We start from the raw sequence: 23,542 nt of genomic DNA on the forward strand, positions 1-23,542 counted from the left end.
CTGGCTTATTTTGTTCCAGTCCCTAATAGCTGTCTTTGCTATATCTAGTTTCCTCACCCTCTGTCCAAGACCCCTATTTTTCTTGAATTTGTTACACAGCCGTTCAAAACTGTGTCATGTGGCAAACATCACAGCAGCATTACTCTAGTTACTGTATCTCATGCATCAGTGTTCTGGAGGGGTGTATAATATTTTACAGTAATTTGCTCATTTGTCATGCAATCAAATCTTTTGATCAGACATCGGAGAAATAGAAATAGCAATTATTAACAATACCCATTTTGGTCTTGCTTGACCAGGTTTTTTGCGGGGAGGGGAGTTAAAGGAGAAATTGATTCATTTACAATTCAATTCTCAAACATATTTTTAATTAGGAAGCTCAAATATCCTGATGCACTATATTCTTGAAGGAAAAGGAGTTTGCCCTGGTGACCAATCAACACATCATTGTATACTTTGCGGCTGAAGGAGATGTTTGAAGGGAAATGTAAAGTAAATAGAGCTTGTAAAAGCTTGTACATAGATGAGTGGTATATTGCTGTTTAAAATCTTATTGGCCTAATTCTCTGTTACCCTTCATCTGGTGCAAATCATTTTTGCTGGCACAACGGCGTGCAGCGTGGGTGCAAAACGCAGAGCTGGTTGGAAATTTTCCACCACGATGCTTTTGCCTTTGAAAAATGCTGATGCATCAAAAGTGAAATGTTTCCTGAAGACACGTCGCCTGTGACAAACAATGCATTTTGAAATGAAAATGGAAAGAAAGCGTTTCCACGAGGCTGAAACATTCAATTCCGACCTTTTTGGAATGGAACGTTTCAATGTTCAGTTTTGAAGTGGCTCTTCATTTTCATTTTTTTATGGTGCATTGAAATATAAAATGAAAAAAAGCCAAAATCAGAACAAAACATTTCAGGTTTGTCACAACAACATGTTTCAATCCGCGATGTCTTGTGGGTCCTCCAAAGTGAGACGAAACTGTTTACGGGGTAGTGGTGTTGTGTGTGGGTGTGTGTGTGTATGTCAGTCACATTGTGAAAATCAGCCAGGTGAAAATCACACCCTATATCTGCACCACACAGGTGTCCCATTCTCAATGAATTCCCTGAGTCCTGGCCCAACCTGCACTGGACTTGAGGTTAAACTTGAAACGGATTCTCTAAGACAATCTCTTTGCTGGTTGAGCCAATGTCCTGGTCAGGAACACAGAAGGGAGGTCCCCAGGATATTACATATGGAAACTTAGCTCAGGAAAATGGAAGAGACAAGTACTTATATATTACAGCGATGGAATCATATAAGGGAGTGGTTCTCAACCAGGGATCCGGGGCCGCCTGGGGGCCCATGAGCAGGTTTCAGGGGGCCCGCCAAAATAAACCAGAGAGCAGGGTCGGCATTAGACTCTCTGGGGCCTATGGCTGAAAGCTGAAGCCTGATCCCCACTGCTTCTTGGGGCTCCCTATGGTGTGGGGCCCTGGGCAATTACCCTGCTTGCTCCAACCTAACGCCAGCCCTGGCTTTTAATCTACCGGAGATGCAGAAAAACAGTTGTGGCACAGGCGGGCCTGTTGGATGAGCCTGTTGGAGGGGTCTCCGAAAGAAAAAGGTGAGAACCCCTTGCTTTAGAATTTTGGTTCCTGGGTCCATGCTGAATCCTACATTGTTCTGAGCTTCCTTTCCCACCTGTTGTCATTGTAGCTATTAACCCATATGAGAACTACTGCAGAGAACACAAGGGTGGATAAAACATGCTTCTGTGCAAAGAGCAGTGAGTTGCATGCCCAGCAGATAACGGTGATCAGGGTTTCCAGGAGGGAGGGGAGGGGGGGAGGAAGGGGTTGGACTAGATGACCTCCTGAGGTCCCTTCCAACCCTGATATTCTATGATTCTAAGGGAGAAAATGAATTCTCAGCTGAATTCCATCTTTGGTATGTCTTGGGGCCAGGCAGATTGCTTCCTGTAGTTTTACATATGAAAAGCTTGAGCGTTGTCACTGCTGAGTTATGAAAAAGGCATTGATCTGTCCTCTGTGGTATTTGAATTCAGTTCTTAAATTAAAGCTAGGCAAAACAACACGTTAAAGAACAAGCACAGGGCCAGATCGATGGCGCCTCGCCGCTCCGGAGTCGAAAGGGCGCGAGTCAATCCATAAATTCCTTGTTGAGCCTGGACTGTCCCCACCCCCATGCAGGGGCAGCAGCTCTGCCCAGAACTCCCACATCCTGGGGGAATCACAGAGGCATGGACCTTCCTGCCAGCCCTGATGCCTCTGGCTCTCTGATGGTGCACAAGAGGTCCCAGCAACCCCATTTAAGGGGGGAGCGTGTTTCCACAGTATGGATGGAGGTTGGAAAATGTTAATACATTTTAGGCTGCATTGAGATTTTGGCTGCTTTCCGTCGGGTGTGGGGGAGGGTGATGTCGTCCTCCCCCACCCCCGGCACGTCCTCTCCAGCCACACATCCCAGATCCCCATACTCGGTGGAGGGTTCTTGGCAGAATCCAGGTGTAGGGGACAGACGCTGGAGGCTTAACATGGGACAGGGACGGGGTTCAAGGAGGCAGCAGGGGGGAGCCCGGCTCTCCATTTTCTCTCTGACTTGGGTAAGCAGCGCTGTTCACAGCTCCCCCTCCTTAGCTGATGCAATCAGATCACCAGCTTCCTGTAAATCCAGGCAGAAAGGACCCTTTACACGCTCTTCCAACTGCAGCCCCAAAATTGGGCCCCATGTGGAAGTTTTTTAAATTCCACCATTGCATTGTTCCTCTGCCTGAGCACAGGTAGCCACAAGCAAGCTAAGATCAAAGTGTCGTCTCTGTTCTTATCAGTTTAATATCTGATATGTCCTTTATTTGAGGACTGTATATTAAATTGATTTTTGAAACAGGGGGCTGGAATAGGAGCTTGCTTTGTCCACCCCATGCATTGACCTGGTATTGTAGTGTCTCCAGGAACGAAAAACCAAAAAACCAAAACACTTACCTGCACAGCTAATCCCTGGCCTGGGATCTTGTGGATCCCCATGATAATGTAGCATTCCTGGGACAGCTTCTCCATTCTCCTGTGTTGTGCTGTTGTTTATACCCCTCAAACATGTGCAAAGCAGGTGTGAAATGCTCCCAGATCAGGCATTTGACCCCTATCTTGCAATCTGATTGCCCCAGTGGAAACAACAACAGGAGACACAGAGGCCAAACGCAAAATACAACAGGGAGGCAAACACCAGTCTTATAAATTAGGGTCTATTTCTCCAATCCAGAGCATTTACAACAAGGGGGGGGGTCTCACGTTTCACTGGGAATCTCTGGAACACTTGAAGGAAACTGAACATTCTGCTTTGTGCATTCTCCTGCATTGCAAATAATCCTGTATCATTTGGGGGTGGGGGTGGAGGTGGAGAGGACTGGTGTGTGCGTGTGTTTTCAACAGGTGACAATCTTGATATGCATCCGATGAAGTGAAGTTTATGCTCAAATAAATTGGTTAGTCTCTAAGGTGCCACAAGTCCTCCTTTTCTTTTTGCGAATACAGACTAACACGGCTGTTACTCTGAAACCAATCTTGACATTATTTCCCCTGTTATCTCTTCTGGCAGCTGTTGGATACATAGACATCATCCACCTAGAATAGGCTTGGGGGGTGAGGGGGGAGGAAGGGAGAAGAGGAGTAAGTGGGTTTTTAATTTATTTTTAATTATTGAACTTTAGGACCAATATTTTTAGCACTGACCTTGTGATTGTGTGTGTGTGTGTGTGTGTATGTGAGCTTTTGAGGGCCCAACCAGAGAAGTGTTAAAATCACTCGTTTCTTTTGAAAACTGGGTCAGATACCCAACTGGGGTAAATTGCCATACACTGACTCTCATGGATCTGTGCGGATTTGTACCAGCCAAGGACCTGGCCTAAACCCTGTGTCTGCATAATAAGGGGGTTACCTTTGCTGCTGTCCCTATATCTCCTTCCTCTATGGTGCCTCAGTCTTGTTTTAGGCGACCAACCCTAAAGCACCAGGGAATATTTTTCTAATAAGGGTCTGATCTGGAGCCCTTTGAACGCAATGGTTAAATCAGGCCCTAAAGTCCCATCATTGCTACCACTGGGTCAGCTGCACCAGTGTTCGTAGAGGTGGGGTCCTAGTGTAGACAGGTCTCCGGCTCTTGCAGCCGTTTCCATTCTCAGTTCCATCTCAGCCTGACTCTGAGTCGGGGGAGAAGGGTGACTCTGAGTCGGGGGAGAAGCAGTGCAGGGTGATAGCACAGGCAGAATCAGTGCTTGGTTTCTCCTAGGGGTGAATCCCCATCCTGGCACCAGCACACATCATAATACAAGGAAACACACTGTGCACCACCCTGTATGAGAAAGGCAGAGAGGAGATGGCCTATCATGCAAAGCAGCTTTAAACGGAGGAGAAATAAGAGCAGGAAATTATATCTTTTAACCTTTCCTTCCCCTGCCCCCCTTTGGAAAGCTGGTAAAGGAATAAATGTATCTAGAATCATGCTGATGGGGAAGGAGGGGGAGGGAAAGTTAATAGAGATTCTAATGAAAACAGCATCAGTGGAAATGATGGGAAATTGGAAGGCTGCAATCCAGCCGCCACCCAGAGCTGCATGAATGCAAAGGACACACTGATATTGACAAAGAAAAATTAAAGCTGCTGCCATGTTCAAACAAACGGCTAATTCATGTTTAATGTGGCTGTGCGGAGCCCTCGAGGCTACACTGCGAAGCACAACCCGGAGGCAGAAGCTCAAGGAAACCAGACCTGGACCTCTGTGTTATGTTTTGCCTCTTCCACTGAAAAGAGTCACTGCAGAGCTTCTGTTGGGCTGTGGAATGGGAAACTCTCCAAGTAATCTCGGGCTTCGTGAAGCATTTTAGCTACTAGGATCAGACCCTGCTTTGAAAAATTCTCTAGGCTATAGAAGAAGACTGAGGCACAGAAGTGGAGGGAGATGGGGGGTAATTAGTAGTACAAGCAACCCCTGTTCTAGGGATCCAGACAGGCCTCAGGCCAGATGCTCAGCTGGTTTAGAGCCGCATAGCTCCAGCTGGCTCCTTCGGTGTCCTGGGCTGTCCAGCCAGCACTTTCATGCACATGCCACTCTTAGTATTGCGGCAGTGCCTAGATTCCCCTTTGCACCTGGCCTACAGAGAGTGAGAGTCTCTGCCCTGCAGAGTTCACAGTCCAAATAGACAAGCCAGACCAAGGCAGGATCACTGCGCCCCATTTTACAGATGGGAAACTGAGGCTCGGAGACTCAGGCCAAGATTTTCAAAGGTAATGAGTGATTTTGGATGCCCTGCAGGAGATGCCTTTGAAAGGGCCTGCTTTTTAGAAGGGGCCTAGCACTGGCCCTGTGAAAATCAGCATCCTTGAAGGTGTTTTAAGGTAGGCACTCAAAACTGCTAGTCGCTTTTGAAAATCTTGGCCCAGGGTCACCTCTGGCAGAGCCTGAAATTGAACCCCACTTGCCTGGTTCCCAGTCCAGCCCAGCCTCAACCACAAGACCCTCTCTCCTCTCACAGTGAGTGCTGTGTTTGGTTTGTGTTGCATTGGACCGGCCTGTGCATTGAGTGTGAAAGCTTTCTGGGGCCCGGGATCATTTGCTTAGCACAATTTGTCTGTTGTACCCGTGGCACTGTCAAAATGCTAAGATGCAATATACACAGGTATGGAGGGCCAATACAAAGACTTATACCCCTGTAGCGAAGTTGTGCAGGATAGGTGGGCACAGAAGGCATGGCCACACAGGGCTCTGCATAGCTGAACAGAACTAGAGAGCTGATACAGTGTGCATCCTAATCCATAACGAGATCCATAGTTAGACAAAATTCAGGGAAAAGGGGATTTCATTTGTTGCACAGAATAAAACAGAACATGAGAAGAATTGCCCCAAATGTCATCTTTCCCTTTCTCTATCAATGGAGCACCTAATATACTGAATAGTTCCATACGTGCAAAAAGCACTGAGTTGTAAAGTTTTGGTTTATACGGGGGGAGTCCCAGATTTCCTAACCAGCTCAGCCTCATATGGATTCTAATGGTAAATCCACTCCTGCTAACTTGGGGCTACATCATCTGCTCAAGTGCCTGGTTGTGCAGGTGGGTGATAACAATGCAAATGCAAGCCAAAGCACTGATCCTGCCAGCTGATCCCCAGGGGTAAACCCTGGCACTGGTACAGAGCCCCATTGAGGTCAATGGGACTCCGTGGGGTTGCACCCTATGCGCCCGTGCGATCAAGTTGCTAGACTGGTTCCTAATAGAGCTCGATCCAATGCCTACTGAAGTCAACGAGCGTCTCTCATTGACCTTGCGAACACCAGACTAGGCTGAGAGTCTTTCAATAGCAAGAATAGCCCCAGTAACATCCCTCCCAGCAGCTGGTTGGAGCTGTGAAGCCAGATGGTTGGGAAGCAATAACTTTCCCTGGCATCGCCCTTTAGCAACTCCCTAGGAGTTCCCAGGGGACATAATGCTGACCCCATGCCCTCCTCCGGAGTGCTGAATGTCTCCCTGATTTCAAGAGGAGTGGAGCAATTTGTAGGATCAGGAACAAGCCTGATCACAAAACTTTGCATTTGTGTTGTCCCCTCCATCTGCAGATCTCAGAGCACTGATGGAAAGGGGACAGTGCGGCACAGCAGAAGTCTGGTACAGCAACTTAGCTCAAAGTGATGAAAGGCCATGCTTCTCCCACCGCCACAAAAATATCCCATGGAACTCACTGCTGCAAGATATTATTGAAGCCAGGCGCTTGGGAGGATTTAGAGAAAGGAATGGAGCTCTAAATGGCGAGTGATAACATCCACAGCTACATTAGACAGGGTGAAATATAAATGAAGGATGTAAACCCTCCTGCTTCAGGGCAGAAGCCCATCACGAACAGGGTTAGGAAGAAACTTCAACTCAGGATAGATTATTCCATAGTTGTCCACTGCGGAATAGGTTTCTTGCACCTTCCTCTCAAGCAATTGACACTGGGCACTGTCAGACACAGGGAGTGTCTGAGCTGCACTTAGAGATGTGACTGCAGCACCCGGAGATAGATCAAAGCGAGCTCGGGGAGATCTAGCTTGAGTAACAATAGCGGTGAAGCCTCAGCAGCACACCTGGCAGCATGGGCTAGCTGCTTGGGTACATACCCTGGGTTCCAGGCAGGTCTGTACAGTCAATGCCTCACTGTTATTTTGACTTAAGCAAACTAGATTAAAGCTAACTTGGGTATGTCTACACATGCAGCCGTCACACCTCTGATTGCAGTGTGGGCATACCCACTGGACACGAGTCTACATGGGCTACTGATCTGATCCTGTGTGACAATAACAGCATTCCTCTGCCAGTAGGCTGCCCGGCTGGAATGGTCTCCCAGGGACTGGTTTGATCGTTTTGCTGGTGTGGAAATTCTTTTGATTGTCATGGTATTTTGACAGTATCATTGTGGGGAGCTGTGGGACTTCTTGCTGGGTTACAGGGTGGGCACACATTAAACACATGAGAGACACTCTGCTCCTGGAGAACATTGTCCAAGAACAATAGTTACTCTTCATGTTAGCTCAGTTACAGATCAAATAATCTGGGAAAAGATTCACAAGTGGCTGCAGCTACAAATTAACTTAACAAAACATTTGGAAAGTGTTGCAGGACTGGGGAGAATACAAATGCAGATCCTGCGGGCGGCAGAGAAGTGTCAAGTGTCTGCACTGGATTCTTACACCTCAACATTTTCTCAGCATCAGCTAACACAAAAAGCAGCTAAAGGTGGGTAGAATACAACAACTCTGCCCAAGATGGGGGTATGCCATGATGGAAGCCTAGGGAAACTTGAATAGCTTTCTGCCCCTCTGATGTTTTTCAGCTGTGTCATTGGTACTTTGCCTTATCATAAACATTATGACCTGAATTCTGCCTTAGGAGGGGAAAAAAGGGCTGAATTCTGCTCTTGGTTACATCAAGATCGCTCCCTTGAAGTCAACAGAGTTGCATCAGTGTAATTGACTGCAAAATTTGGCCCAGTGTCACCATTCCATATCAGCAGAGCGGGGACATTCTGGCCCCTGGCAAATGCTGCAAAATGTCCATGGTTGTTTTTAGCTTCCAAACGGGACAATGGCCATTTGTGATCAGATACAGCTCTAGCACAGATTCTGAGGAAATTCACGTGGTTTGGACCCAGGCAGTGCTGTTTTGCCTGATCCTGAAAGCAACTTGTTACATTTGTTGGGGAAATAACAAATCATCTGATTTCTCTTCAGTTTCATTTCCGAGAGGGACATTTACATCTGCAGCCATCTGAGTGATTTTTTCCCTCAGCCATTCAGCGGGACTGGAGTTTACCTGCTAATATGCAGCGAATAAATTGAGAAAGTTTAGCAGGGGAAGCTGAACCTACATGAGAAATACCGAGCACTCTAAATATGGAACAGCTGAGTGGGATGCTGTGAACAAGCACCTTTCCCAAACTGCTCTCCAAATGCAGTCTACACTGTATGTAACAGAGTCCAACTCTTTATCAACAATAACATAGCAAAGTCCAGCTCAAGCCTTCTCTCCATTTGTAGCTGTTCCTAGGGCTCCTTCCTGCAGACTGCTCAGCCCACACCCTAGATCCTCTCTCCCCAAAGAGCCACTACCACCTCCCTTTTAACCTCACTGAGTGAGCAAAAAACCCACTAACTCTTTCTCAGTGGGATCTACACCTGCTAATGGGATGGAGTGTTTCAGGCAAATTAAGCCAGATATATCATGTGCTGTGCTCAGAGGAATTGCCTAGGAATGACAGGACTGTGCCCACACCAGCAAGTATGCAGAGGTCATGGGAAAGATGGTAATAGGAATCTCCCCTCCGTTGTGGTTGACAAACCTATCTTCCTGTGTTCTTGCTGTGCAAGGACTGGGGGGACAGCAGCTCCAGGAGTGGCACTAGAAACTCAACAGGGAAAGGGTGGGGCCATGACATAGTCTTCACTAGCCAGTGAAGCTGGGCTGGGACAGTGGGAAAGGGGACACAGTGCTTTGTAAAAGGGTGCTGTGTGCTCTCCCCCATCACAAGATTTTCTCGTAGGCCCATTCACGTTGCATTGTTTAAGATAAAGCCAGAAGGTAAGAAGGTGTTATGCTGCATGTGTGTGTTTCGTTGCAAGGGTTTTGGTGTACTTGTTGCACGTGCGTCTCTTAGCAGCATGGCTGTGGTTCTTTCAGTCTAGCGCCCCCTTCAGTTGATTTGATGCCACAACAGTCTGTTATTGTACATGGCCTACCCCTCTGGCCAGGTCACTGCTCCGTCCATTTCCCTCCAGGGGATTAACAGGAAAAACCTACCCAGAAAATAGGAAACTCAAAATCTAATGGCCTGCAGACCTACCTCCCAACCTTTATCGGGCACTTACCATCTTTGGCTTCTTTTACTCTTGTTGCCTGTGCTTGGTCTGGGGGAGAGGTAGGGAAACCCAGGCCTGCCCTCTCCTCTGGGTTCCAGCCCAGGGACATTGTGTAGGCAGGTAGGGACTGCTCCTTCAATCCCTCCACCATGTTCCATGAGCTGCTCCTTCCTTTGTCCAACTTGTCAGCATCTTTCCCCAGATCTCTGGATTCTACTATCCCCACCTGGGATCTATGGCTCCTCCCCACTTCTTCTTTGCCAGCCTGAACACTGGTATCTCCTTAAAGCGCTCCCGGCAGCTGGGCTGTGAAAGTGATTCTGTGTCTCTTTTCTGGGACTAGTCAGTCTTTCCCTCCGCTGAGAAGGAGTTTCCCTTCTTCAGGCCTCTTCCTGGAGCTGGACTGATTTTTGCTTTAGGGTAGACTGTCCGATCCTGTCTTTAAACAGGAGTTCCCCTCAGTCCTCTCTCTGGAGCTAGGATCCCGCTCCAGCCTCTTTGCTGCAGGCTAATCAGTCTTATCCCCTGCTTCGAGCAGGAGTTCCCCGTCCAAGCTCTTCCTGGAGCTGGGATTGTGACTTACATCAGCTGTCAGGCTGTTGCCAGTTCCCTTTAGCTGAACACCCTTTCAAATTAGCCTTCCCCTATGCAGGGTTCGCCGGGCCAGCCTTCTCCCACCACTGTCTGCCAGCTCTGAGGAGGGAGGCCATCTTTTTGCTGATTCCCTTCTCTCAACTCCTTGGTTGGGTGAGAGGGGAGCCTGGCCTCCCCCTCTCTGCAAGGTTTCGGTCCCTTAAATGTACAGTGCTTCCCCAAGCGCTTTTCATTTCCAGGATCCTTAGGTCTTTCTGCGTGTCTGCTGGACCTTGCTGAACTCTTAAAGACCATGCCAGGTGGCTGGGTTAGCTGACCACTAGGTGCCACTGCCCTTGATGGCAGACTACTCTCACTAAAAGGGCCCCGAAGCACCTCCTTCTTTGTACTGTGCTGCCATTGGCTGCCTGACATGCCAAACCTGAGCCTTCCTTAGGGCAGGAAAAGCCAGGAAGTGTGGCCTTAGCACCATGGACCCAAGGAAGTAATCTGGACTTCCACTGGAACTGGGAGCAGATCCTGTGTACCTCCATCCCGCCTGTGACCCCATGGGCAGTGAACCTGCCACCAGCACCATCTCAGAAGTTAGCAGGGAAGGGAGGTGGAAACAGTGCTAGGAGGCTCTCTGCTTTTCCTGTTTGCCTTGTATCTATCCATCCATCTTCCCCAATGCCTCCCTCTTTCCTTTGTCTGTCTGTCTGTCTTCTCTCTGCCCATTTCCTGTCTATCTCTATGGCCACACCACTCTCTCTCCCAAGCTGTTTCTTCTTTGGCGTCCCTCTCCCACTGTTTAGTGACGGCTTCCTCTGTCTCTCTTTCCCTTCCTCACTCAGAGCCCATGAATTTCCAGGGCTTGATCCTGTGCTGTGCGTAACCCCTCCAGCCACATGCTAAGACTCCCCTCTGCTTCTGTTGCTGGAGGCCCTCAGTTACGTGCAGGATCGGGCCCCTCGGAAGATTCCTCCAGCCTCAGTTCTTTTCTGAAGTCTTATTAAGCATCAACCATTTGCACTTCACCTCTCCTTTGTGCGGGGCTGACGCGTGGGCAGGAGCCCCGAGTGCTGTGCAGAGACGACCAACAATGAGGTCACTCGGCCACGTGGGGCAAGCGCTCTCGGACAAAGGAGTTTTCTGCATTACTCTTATTATGATTATTATAATCACGCCTTGCTGTCCAGCATAGGCAGGAGCAGAGTCTTGTTGTCTGAATGAAACAAGAACAAAACTGGCTGGAATAGCTGGGTGAGATTAGTCGTTAGTCATTTCACCTTCTGGAGTGGCTGCTAATTGAGCTACTAAAATACTCCTGGCACCTGGTCGCTGACTCACTCCTGGCATCAGCACTTAAGCACCCAAAGCTAACAGGCCTGTCTTTATGGGTATCACTCATCCATTCCCGCACACTCGTCTTTGTTCTCGCGGGTCCTGGCAGCAAAAAAGAGGAAGAAACAGATAGGCTCATAATGCCAAATGGGCCATGTCAGTAACATCTCAGCACGGCAAGATACTAACGGGGGCTGCTGAACCAGAGAAACATGAGAGAAAGAGAAATTCTGGTCTTGTTAGACCAGTGTAAAGGTGGGGGCACTCCAGTGAAGTGAGCAGGAGGGAGCTGCTGAGAACCTCCTTGGATTGGGCCCATTGACTTTGCTTAAGTGAGGATGGAGGATTTGGCCAAAAGGAAAGTAGTTAATCCAACCGTCTTTGCTTTTCCTCCGTGGGGGGAATGGTGGCCCATCAGTCTCAGGTCCTTCTCTGGCTCCCATTACCCTTGCACCAGCATGCTCCCGATAATTAATGCATGTATCCTTCCTGCACACAGGTGAGGTAGGGAAATGCCGTTGTGCTGTCTGTGAACTGAGAGATTAAGGCCTACTTCCTCAGAGGTATTTAGACTCCTAATTGCCATTGACTGAGGTTAGGAGCCTAAACACCTTTGTGGGTCTGGGCCTAAATGACCTGGCAAAAGTCACCCAGTTTACATTTGTGGTAGAGAAGGGAATCAAACCAAGGTCTTCTAGAACTAGCACCCTAACCACTGGACCAAGCTTCCCCCAAACTAGTTGCATGGCCCGAGGTCCAACCATGAAGCATCAACCACTAGAAGGACCTTTCCCTTAGGAGTAACATCAGTTCTCAGGTTGAATCCTTTGATGCCAGCATTGCTCATCTTATAACACAGGTGACCTGCTACCAGAGACAGACAGAGGGTTTTTTTATTCCTAGGAACTATTCCTGTTTAGCAGCTCCAGCTCTCTTGCAAGACACCAGAGTGGCCTCTCCAAGGCCTCCATATTCCTCTTGGACAACTCTGAAACACCAGAGCCCGGGCCGTAGGTTCTCAGCCTGCGGGGTTGCCAGCAGACATCTGGGTACCATGGCCACCTGGGCAGTCCCGTATTGCTGAACGATCTTGCCTCCTGGATCAGCCTGCAGGAATCCTGCCTCCATAGGGCTGGAGCAGAGTCTGTAATCCAGGTAACGTGCAAACTGTGCTGCTCTGTCAGAATCTCTGTCTCTCTCTCCGCATCCCAGTCGTACGGGTGGGTTGTGTGTACAATTGAAGTCAAGGGGCGTTGCACCTGCGTAAGCCAATGCCGAATTTGGGCCATATAAAGAACAGGAGGACTTGTGGCACCTTAGAGACGAACCAATTTAGTTGAGCATAAGCTTTCATGGGCTACAGCTCACTTCATCGGATGCATACTGTGGAAAGTGTAGAAGATCTTTTTATACACACAAAGCATGAAAAAATACCTCCCCCCACCCCACTCTCCTGCTGGTAATATATATAAATTGAAACACACTAAGCTGCAATGAAATATGTGACAACAAAACTGGAAAGACCTTGGGCCAGATCCTGTTGCTCTCACATACAGCATTGTAAATCTGGAGTCACTCCACAGAAGTCAATGGAGTGACTCTGGGGTGGCTCCAGATTGAGATCAGTGTTCCTGAGATCAGAATCTGGCCCTTTACCTCCACTGGGATCATGTGATGCCATCAGAACAGGAGAAAGCAATGGTGAAAAACAAAAGATCTGACGCAATGTGAACTGCTGAAGGGGGCAGATAATAAGGAAGAACCACCGTCATCTGCAGAGAGTCAGTAACCTATTGACACCTCCTACAAAGCACAAGCCAGGTGATTTAGCTTCTAACAAAGCTGTGGCTGTCTCTGATGGGAATGGCGTTGCTCCCGAGGGGCCAGTGGCTAATGTGCAGCGTGGAGTGGTGATGCACAAAAACCCACCAACTCCAGCTGTATCGGGGTTAAAAGGACAGAAACATACTTCCACAGAGGCTGCATTTGTAATTCTGTTATCAAGGAACAGCTAGTGTGAAACATGCAATGGTATGGGGCAGATTCAGCTCCCACTTACTCCTGTGCAAACCCAATGGCCAAATCTATCCTTGGTGTAATTTCATTGGTTTTGAATCAGACACGCGTTTAAGGAAATGTCATATAAAAATTAATAGGAAAGGATCATATTTCAGTAGGTTTTTTAAACAGCATCCTTTAATTTCATAGAGAATTATCTATGCTATAAATCACATGGTATTATTCCTATTCCCTGATTGGCTGGCTGACAACATGAATTGGAAATATTGCAACCAAATCTGAAATTTGCCCTTGGCAAGTATCTTTCCAAGCGGATGTTTCAGTGTGTAACTGATTCCCTGGAATAATCTGCCTGGGGAAACGATGGAAGTCTTTGTCTGGAATTATTAAAAGTTAGATTGTACAAAATTCTAGAGAACATACTGTAGGAAACCAGCCTGGGGGCAAATGGACTGTATCGGGCCACAGTGACTGATCTATCTATCTATCTATGCTGTGGATGACACTTCAGTGGCCATCTCTCAACTAGATAGGACATCAAGGATCTTTCTCTCTTATCATTGTTTTTGGACTGGCTCCAGTTTCTATTGTCCTGTCCCAAGGTGATGTGAAAGATTGTTAATCTTTCACAGATCACAGACAGGTGATCTGACTTCATGCCAGTTACCCAAAAGACCCTCCGTAGCAGGCTGCAAGCACATGATTTGGTAATCGAGATCACATATTAATGCCCTATGAGAGAGGTGAAGGTTTCTCTCTCCTGGCGGAGAGTGGGATTCCATCAGAGAAACCTAGCATCTTGAGCACTTTAACCTGCAGTCAATCAGGCCTCCCCGGCGTGGCTGGAAAAAGGAGATCAACCACTTAACTAATATCTCACTCCTTTGTAAAACGAATGTTTTATTCTCCCAGGCTCTAGGATCCCTAATCCTCAGTCACGCACTTCGGAAGTGTATCTTACATCTGAATTTCTCTCTCTATTTTGTTTTTCTTTCTGAGTGGGTGGGCAAGACTGCAGAGCTCTTTAGAACAATGATTTCCTTCTGTAGAGCGGTCTGATTGGACAGCTATATTTAGGGCAGTTTCTAATTTTCTGGGCTTAATTAGTGAACAGAAATACTCAGTCACAGGCATTGAAGCAACTCAGAAAGTTCAACCTGTTCACGGGGTAGATCAACTTCTCTTGTCCCTGCCAGTGCTGAGAAGTGACCTCTTGGCAATGTCAACTGAACTAGCTCAGAAAGCTCTAAGTTTTTTCCCTGTGTGTGAGTGGATATGGAGACATAATCATGCACTCAAATTCAAGGACTAGATATGTACAGATACACACACAATTGTGCAAACACACACATAAACGGGCTCACACCTGCACACTGAAAAATCTACATCCAGACTAGAATAATCACACATACACGACATATGCTTATGCAGACCCAAACACTTGTGCGCACACAAACACATGCCAAATGCACACAAAACATACACAGACCCAGGCACACTCTGGCTACATGCACCCATACACTTAAATACACCACTGTTTGTTTTTTTTAAAAGCACATAAGGGGGTTAGATGCCCAAATCTACAAAAGGCCCTGATTCTCCTTTACACTAAGGTCAGTTTACACCATTCTAGTCATGGAATAGGGCCTGAAAGTCGGGGAGAAATCTAATTCACTCCCACTTTTCTAGAGTGGTGGTGTAAAGAAGAATCATACCCTAACCTGTATAGTAATACAATGCTCTGATTACAAATTAAATGCTCTGAAGCCAGGAAATGCAAAAGCTAAAGGCTCCTAGTAACCTGCATATTCAAACCACATTCAATGTTCATCCTCACGTTAATCCAGACTGACGCCATTAACTTCAATAGGATTCCTCCCTGGCATAACAAAGAGCAGAATCTGGCCCCGCCCGCACGTGCTCATGTCATTCCTGAGTCCTGCAAATAATGTCATGGCTCTACGCTTGGTGGAAATTGTGCAGCTTGCAAGTGCAAACCCTGGGATGCAGTTGTTTTCCAACAAAATTTAAAAAAAAAAAACAAAAAAAACCAGCTTTATTTGAAAGAAAAATAAACTAAATCTGTATGTTGCAATGAATGCAGAGGGCCTGCTGCTCCGTTATGCTAAGTCCCCTTGACGCTGCTTTGACAATTACCCTTACACTAACACGCACTTTGAGGCAATTTTACACTGTCAGGTTGAAATCCTCGGCCCATTAAAGTCAACAGCAAAACTCCCATTCCCTTCAGTAGGTCCAGGCTTTCACCTCCAAAGTGGTGCAAAGGGGTCTTAGTGTAACCAAGTATCGATCCCCATGTGTGAGTGCTTGCGACATGGTCTGATTTTGAAAAAAACAGAGCATTCAAGACCTCCCATTGTTCTCGGCAGATGGTGGGTTGGGCTGAATCCTCATCTTCCTTACTGGGTGCTAGGCACTTCAGAGAAATCTGGCCCTCCATCTTCATAAACAAGTTGATAGTCTTTGACTCATTCTTTGCAGAATAACTCAAGCCCTGGGATTAGACAAAGTATGAAAACTTTCACCCCCAAAAGAGGCATTAACCCACGCAACCATACAATGCAGCATTGCCGGCTCTCACGGCTGTATCACGATATTTGACCTTTTTCTTAGTGTCCCAGGTTCTGGAATCAGGAGATTGCATAAGAATCTCAGCTTTCATTTACAAAATAAATCGTAAGTCTCCAGCTCTCATGGTTGCAGAGAAAAGCTTGCAAATGAAGCCAGAAAGCGGACAGCAAATAAAAAGAGTCCAGATTCATTACTGTTTTTAAAACACTCGTGCTTTTTAAGCCAATTTCATCATTTTGGGGGCCTGACTCGATGTGGGCAACACTGCAAATGCATTCAGACAAGCAGAGACAACAAGCATGCAGCACAATGCACGGACATTAGCCCCAGAATCGAGGAGCTCTGATATGATGCTAATGAGCGTGGTATAAAAACCTATACAGAATATGCCTCCCCAGACGTGCTGCATCCCATAGCCACAAAGAGATTCTTTAATCACTTCTTATAATCTATTAAATATGGGATTGCTGGTTAATTTGAGCAGGGCTGTCTCTTATCTGGACCAGCAGGCATTTCAGTCCTCCACCATCCCCTTTCCTGTGTGAATAATGCAAGCCAAATGTTGTGGACCCTTTGCTGAGCTGTAGGTAGCAGATGTCAGTGCTGAGCCAGAGGTTCTATGTGCGGACTCTACAGCTTTGCAATTCAGCCTTAGTCTGAAACAGCCTGAACCTGCTCATTTTGGGGCCATGCGGCAAGGTGCATCTTTCCCCCCAGTCATCTGAGGAGGGAGAGGATTGTCCCGTGGGAGGCGGACTTGAATTTTTAAGTTGCTTACTGAGGGTAGGTTATCTTAAATCACCCTGGGGATAAGTTTTAAGTGATGCCCTGGGCACCTAAAGCACAAGGACCGGGGCCTTTTGTAGCATTTTCATGCATCCAAAAAACCGCGTACATAAAGCCATGCACTGAGGGGACCCGTCAACTGCCTGGGGTTTGCAGGAGGTGGCGAGATCTCACCTCCCTGGGATTCTGCACATCGCTGCTGCATGCTCCTGCATGATCTATGCGAAGGCCCCCAGCTGAGGCTGATGCTGCCATAGAGAAGCAAGGGCGCTCAGGGAGACAAAGCAACTCCTTGCCCTGCCTCCAGTTCCCTTGTGCACTTTGAGCGACTGCAGGATGCTAATTCGATTCCAAAGGGACCAATCAGTCCCGGTTGCTGCCCCGAGGGGGAGTGCGCCCTGTTTAGAAATCATCATTAGGCGCATCTAGGAGAGAGTTGCTACGAAACCAAGAGGAAATAACCTCATTTTTTCCTTGATGCTACCAGCTCTCACATCCCAAGGAACTGATCTCTCCACACAGCCCTCTCTAAGGAATGGCTGACACAGCTTGGCCGTCTCTGCTCGGCCAGTGCCCAAATCCGTGGCTCTGAAGATGCCGCTGCCTGCACGTCCCTTATTTACTGAGCTACGTTGTCGTTTGCTTTTTTAAAATCTGTTTCGCCAGATCCCAGCGCCTACGGGGCTAATTCAGCACGCGGGGCATCTGCTGCCATTGAGGAGATGCCCCGTCTGCTCCCTGTGACAGAATGCACCTGATGGAGTCTGTCAGACACATGCTAAGCTGTCCGCATGTGCCCTTGCCAGGGCCATTCCGCATCGGCTGCAGAGCCTGGCCCTCCAGTCTTCCAGGGAGCTTCGTCCACACTGCAAGCGGAGGAGACTCTGGCATGGTTCCAACTCCCACTCTCAGAGCCTGCCCCCCACTGCGCTTGGGCTTGGGCTCATTACTCGTAGCTACGGTCCTTAGCGAGGGACGACGGCTAAGCATTAGGGGGCTGAATCTCACCTACACTAAGCCCCGTTTATACCACTCTAGCAGTGCAGCTTGTAATTCTCACCCAGTTTAAGGCCAGAGTGGTGTAAAGGGGCTTTAGGGTAACAGACAACCATGCCCTAGTGGGGCTGGGTGGGCGTAAATCAGGAAAGATTCTGCCCAAGTCTGCCCTCTGTAAGATTGGGGTAAGCAAGAAGGAAATTAGGCCCGTGGTTTCCTCGTGGTAACCTCACCCCCCACCCCTTGTGAATTACTGAACCTAATAATAGAGACACTTTGCGTTTCTATGGCCCTTTCCAAACAGGACCTTGTTCTCATGTACCATGTGGGGTCTTTTGCCCCAGCACAAAGCGAGCGTAAAGAACAAAAGCTACTGTTCCATTTTGATAGTGGTTTGCTCCCACTTTGCATCGGTGTAAACGACTGCACAAGACGCTGGAGTCTCTGCTTGGCTCAGTTCATATTGCTCCGCATAAGCGATCAGCTCTGCACCGGGCCAGTGGAGAACTGAGTCCAGGTGCGGAGAACCAGGTCCCTGATGACAGCAATGAAATCCACTGGATTTACTTGCACTGGTATAACGGGAGCAAAATCTGGTCCAGGACTTCCGAGCACATTTGGGAGCTGTTAAGAACTGTGCTTTGATGCTTGAGCCTTTGAAACGGGAGTTCTGCCACAGCCTGTCGATGCACAAGGCAGCTCAGGGCATTGCTGGAGCTGGGCGGCCGATCTGGAACAAGTCGCCTGGCTCCTGCTGGTGTTATATTGCTCCAGCTAGAGATGGGGGGACCTGGAGAGATGGAGTCTCGCAAAGCGGGACAGGGAGCCCCACGTCTCCCCCAGACACCATGCAGATATCGCTCATTCTGCTGATGGGCTAATCGCAAGTGGCTTGGCTGGATGCATCCTGTCTCAGGGAGGGCAGGCTCAAGCCATCCCCGGAGCCACTGTCTGCAGGTGAACAGATTCTGCTTGGCATATGCACACATCAGGGGAATGGGACAGTTGGAGGAGACAGGAGACGTGGGGACAGAGAGGTGGAGAGGAATGGAGGGATACAAGGACACACACAGAGGGGATGGCTGCACAGATAGTGGGTGGAAGAGAGAAATGCGGGGAGAAGGGAACAGAGGAGTACCGGGCAGGGACAAGTTAAACAGGGGAGAAGCAAAGGAAAACATGAAGAAAACAGGAGAAAGAGGCAAAGAGCCCAATTCCCCTTTACACCAAGGCCTTGTCTACATGAGAAAGCTGAACTGGTTTAACTTAAAAATCAATTTTTAAACTCCCGTGTGGCAGATATTTCAGTTTAGCTTAAATGTTTTCCTTAATTGACTTAAGCCAAACTAAAATAATATCGTCCATGCTGGGGTCTGTGCCAGTTCAACTAAACCTGTTCAAAAGTCCCATTTTTGGTTAAACCAGGGCAAGGAGGGGGCTTGTCTTCACCAGCCACAAAGATCCAGTTTTTATGAGATGACTAACCTGCGTTAGCTCCAGCTAGAGTAGGAGGATAAAAGAGACCCAAGGGGTTGGAGTCTCTGGAGCAATAGCTAACTTGAGGTCGCTGTCTCATTGTAAACATCACACTCCGTTTCCTAGTGGAGATGCAGCTTGTCCCATATGGACCAGGCCTATGGCCATTTGACACTGCTCTGGCAGTGCAAGCAGAATTTATGCCCACGTTAAGGCCCCTTTCTGCAGGTGGAGCGGTGAAAATGGGAATTGAACTCATACTGTCCGTCTCTCTGGGAAACACATACAGAAATCCCCCCTCGCTCCCTGCCTGGTTAAGCACACCTGAATTCTGACACGTGTACCACATACTCTCAACACCCCTGTCGTTCTAAGAAGGACACACATCCCTCCCATGGCCCGCGGGGCACAGACTCACATGTATGCCTCTCTCCTTCTCGTATACCTAGGCTTTGTCTACACCAGGGGTCGGCCACCGGCGGCATGCGTGCCAAAGGCGGCATGCAAGCTGATTTTTAGTGGCACTCTGCTGCCAGCCAGGACCCTTAGCCTGTGTTAGCTGACACAAACTAACATCACCCCTTTAAATCCTAGTCTGTACAACGCCCCAGACACCTCAAGACAGTGCACGTAAAAAAGCTGCAAGTGTCCCTTTCTTTCAGAAGCACCCTTTAAACTGTAATCACACAGATTTGGTGGGCAAGGAAGCTCCTTCTGTTATGTGAGGTGCTATAGCAACGAGGCTGGGAAGTTGGGGGTGGGAAAGGGGGAGGAATAAAAGCATCTGGAGATCAGAAAAGGGAAAATCGAAAGAGAAGCCGGGAGAGTGATAACAAAGGAGGGATGGAGGAATGACAAGGTGTCAAGGTTCCTCCCCCACTCTGAACTCTAGGGTACAGATGTGGGGACCTGCATGAAAAACCTCCTAAGCTTATCTTTACCAGCTTAGGTCAAAACTTCCCCAAGGTACAAAATATTCCACCCGTCGTCCTTGGATTGGCCGCTACCACCACCAAACTAATACTGGTTACTGGGGAAGAGCTGTTTGGACACGTCTTTCCCCCCAAAATACTTCCCAAAACCTTGCACCCCACTTCCTGGACAAGGTTTGGTAAAAAGCCTCACCAATTTGCTTAGGTGACTACAGACCCAGACCCTTGGATCTTAAGAACAATGAACAATCCTCCCAACACTTGCACCCCCCCTTTCCTGGGAAATGTTGGATAAAAAGCCTCACCAATTTGCATAGGTGACCACAGACCCAAACCCTTGGATCTGAGAACAATGAAAAAGCATTCAGTGTTTTACAAGAAGACTTTTAATAAAAAATAGAAGTAAATAGAAATAAAGAAATCCCCCCTGTAAAATCAGGATGGTAGATATCTTACAGGGTAATTAGATTAAAAAACAAAGAGAACCCCTCTAGGCAAAACCTTAAGTTACAAAAAAGATACACAGACAGAAATAGTTATTCTATTCAGCACAATTATTTTCTCAGCCATTTAAAGAAATCATAATCTAACACATACCTAGCTAGATTACTTACTAAAAGTTCTAAGACTCCATTCCTGGTCTATTCCCAGCAGAAACCACCAGCATATAGACAGACACACAGACCCTTTGTTTCTCTCCCTCCTCCCAGCTTTTGAAAGTATCTTGTCTCCTCATTGGTCATTTTGGTCAGGTGCCAGCGAGGTTACCTTTAGCTTCTTAACCCTTTACAGGTGAGAGGAGCTTTCCCCTGGCCAGGAGGGATTTCAAAGGGGTTTACCCTTCCCTTTATATTTATGACACAAGGAAAGAAAGAAGTTGGAGAGAGAATGACAAGCCAGAGGAAAACAGGAGGAAGCAAGGTTGGAGCAGGGCCGTGTCTGACTGTGATTGTCTCAGGGAATCAATCCTGCCCAAGATGCTAGGTATGTTCTCGGGCAGCTAGCCTTGCCCACTCTTGTGCCATGGTGGCCACACCTCTATTTTTAGCACACTAGCTTGATCAGTGCTAGCATGGGTACAATTCGCAGAGCTGGAAATTACCCCTTCCAGCTCCAGCGTAGACGTTCCCTAACATTCCGGCCCCTTTACACTGCTCTGGCAGAGTCAAAGGGTTTTAAAGTGGGACTACGTGTGGAATCAGGCTAGCAGCGCTTTACACCCTCTGCGCTCTGGTGGAATAGAATACTATCCTGTGCCACTCACCAGTAGATCTCAAAGCATGTTACAAAGAAGGCCAGTATCTTTATCCCCATTTTACAGATGGAGACAGGGAAGCCCAGAGAGGTGAAGGGACTTGCCCAAGGTTGCTCAGAGGGTCAGTGGCAGAGGTGGGAATAGACTCCAGGTCTGAGTCCTGCTCCTGTGCTCTATCTGCTAGGCCACACTGCCTCCCCATGCTGGAAGTCAACAGAGAATCCAGCCCTTTATGTACATTGTGAGCACTGGAGAAAGAGGCCATGGTGGCAGCCCCAGAGCCTGGAGTCCTCCATTTATAGGATAGGCACAGCCTTGGGAGCACCAGGGGAAACATCCTCACAACTCACTACCCTAAAACAAACCTTGACCCTGATCCTACAAACCCGCGTTTAACTTTACTGCAAGCTGTCCACGGGCAATATGTGTGCAGAATCGGGGCCCTGATCAGGAGACTCCAAACTAGCTCAGGTTCTATGGCCCAGGTTCAGTTCCTGGGCCTGGATTCTCCCTAGCCCTGGGCTTTGTGCCGCCATTTACACCAGGGCAAAGTGAGTGTGAAATGCCACCATTCTGAGTCTTAGACTACGTCTACCCGATGAGCTACGAGGTCTGATTCCCCTGCTTGCGTACATGTATGCAAACAGCCGCGTAGCCATGGCCGCACGGCGAACGGCCGCGCTGGGGACAAACCCACCTGAAACCAGCGAGCCTGTGCTTGGCATGGCTAAGCCGTGCCTTCGCGGTGGCACCCCGCACTACTGTGGCTACTGCTGTTTATACTCGCCCTAGCTGAACGAGAGCTAGCGTGGGTTTGTATTCATGAGCGGGGGGAATTACACCCTTCCTCGGAGTGGAGACGTAGCCTTGCCCTCACGATGTGTCTACACTAGAAATGCTGCATTTTCACCACTGTATTTTAGACGCCTACTCCGGTGATGGAAGGTGTTCTTCCGGTGCCGTGGTTAATTCACCTTTCCAGGAGGCGGTCGCTTGGCTGGCGGAAGTGTTCTCCTATTGTCCTAGAGGTGTCTACACTGGGGCTTCGGTTGGTTTAACTATGTCTCGAGCGACATAGCTGGTCAACCTAAGTTTTAGGTGTAGACTGGGCCTCACTCTGCCCTGGATCCAGAGAGGAAGATCAGAGATGCAATCAGAGACACAAGTGAAGAGTAGGAGATTTCCACAGCTTTTTAACAGGCTTTATACAGGGGCAAAATGCATCTAGAACTCATCTAGAAGCAATATAGTTTCGCTGTAAGGCACCAGACTAGAACTTATGACCTCTAGGTTCACTTGCCCACTCTCCCCATGCAAGTAGTTTCATGTCAGATTTTCAAAAGAGCTCAGCTCTCGTTTAAACACCTAAATAATTGTGGGTGCTGACCACTTTTGAAAATCTGTCCCTTCGTCTCTCTATAACTCAGCTCCCTGTCTGTAGAAAGGAAATAAAACCTCTCTCTCATCCTTTGTCTGTCTTGTCTATGCAGATTGTAAACTCTTTGGAGCAGGGAGTGTCTCATTATATATGTGTACAGCACCTAGGCACAATATGGTCCTGATCACGGCTGAATTATCTGGACCCTACCACTGTAAGAACAAGAAGAGCCAGAAAATGTTAGTCAAAATAAGAAAAGGAGGACTTGTGGCACCTTAGAGACTAACCAATTTATTTGAGCATAAGCTTTCGTGAGCTACAGCTCACTTCATCGGATGCATAAAGTGGAAAATACACAAAAATACACGAAAGCTTATGCTCAAATAAATTGGTTAGTCTCTAAGGTGCCACAAGTCCTCCTTTTCTTTTTGCGAATACAGACTAACGCGGCTGTTACTCTGAAATTAGTCAAAACAGTTTGCTGAATCAAAATGCTCTTTTGATGAATCTGAAAATTTTCACTAAGTTGTAGAGCCTGATGAAATCTTGTTTTGAAAAAAAAAATCATTCTGAAAATGTCAGAGCAACGTGTTTTGACATGTTTGGAATGAAAAGGTTTGATTTTGTTTCCAAACTATTTTTCATTTTATATATTTAAAAAAAGAGAAATGGATGAAATCAAAATGAAAATGTTTCGAATGGATTGAAATGACACATTTTGATTGACACAGAATGAAGTTTGGAATTTTGCTTTTCAAAAAATTCCAAAATTTCGGCTGTGTCCCAGTTTAGGATGAAATCTCCCC

At 47.7% G+C, this 23,542-nt stretch overlaps 1 pseudogene; it reads left to right on the forward strand.

Moving 5' to 3' along the window:
* Window positions 1-2,759: 2,759 nt before the first annotated feature.
* On the forward strand, window positions 2,760-2,969 carry LOC140903428 (U2 spliceosomal RNA; annotated as a pseudogene).
* The last annotated feature ends 20,573 nt before the right edge of the window (window positions 2,970-23,542 follow it).

This window comes from Lepidochelys kempii, chromosome 25 (assembly GCF_965140265.1).
Source record: "Lepidochelys kempii isolate rLepKem1 chromosome 25, rLepKem1.hap2, whole genome shotgun sequence".
Lineage (NCBI taxonomy): Eukaryota > Metazoa > Chordata > Testudines > Cheloniidae > Lepidochelys > Lepidochelys kempii.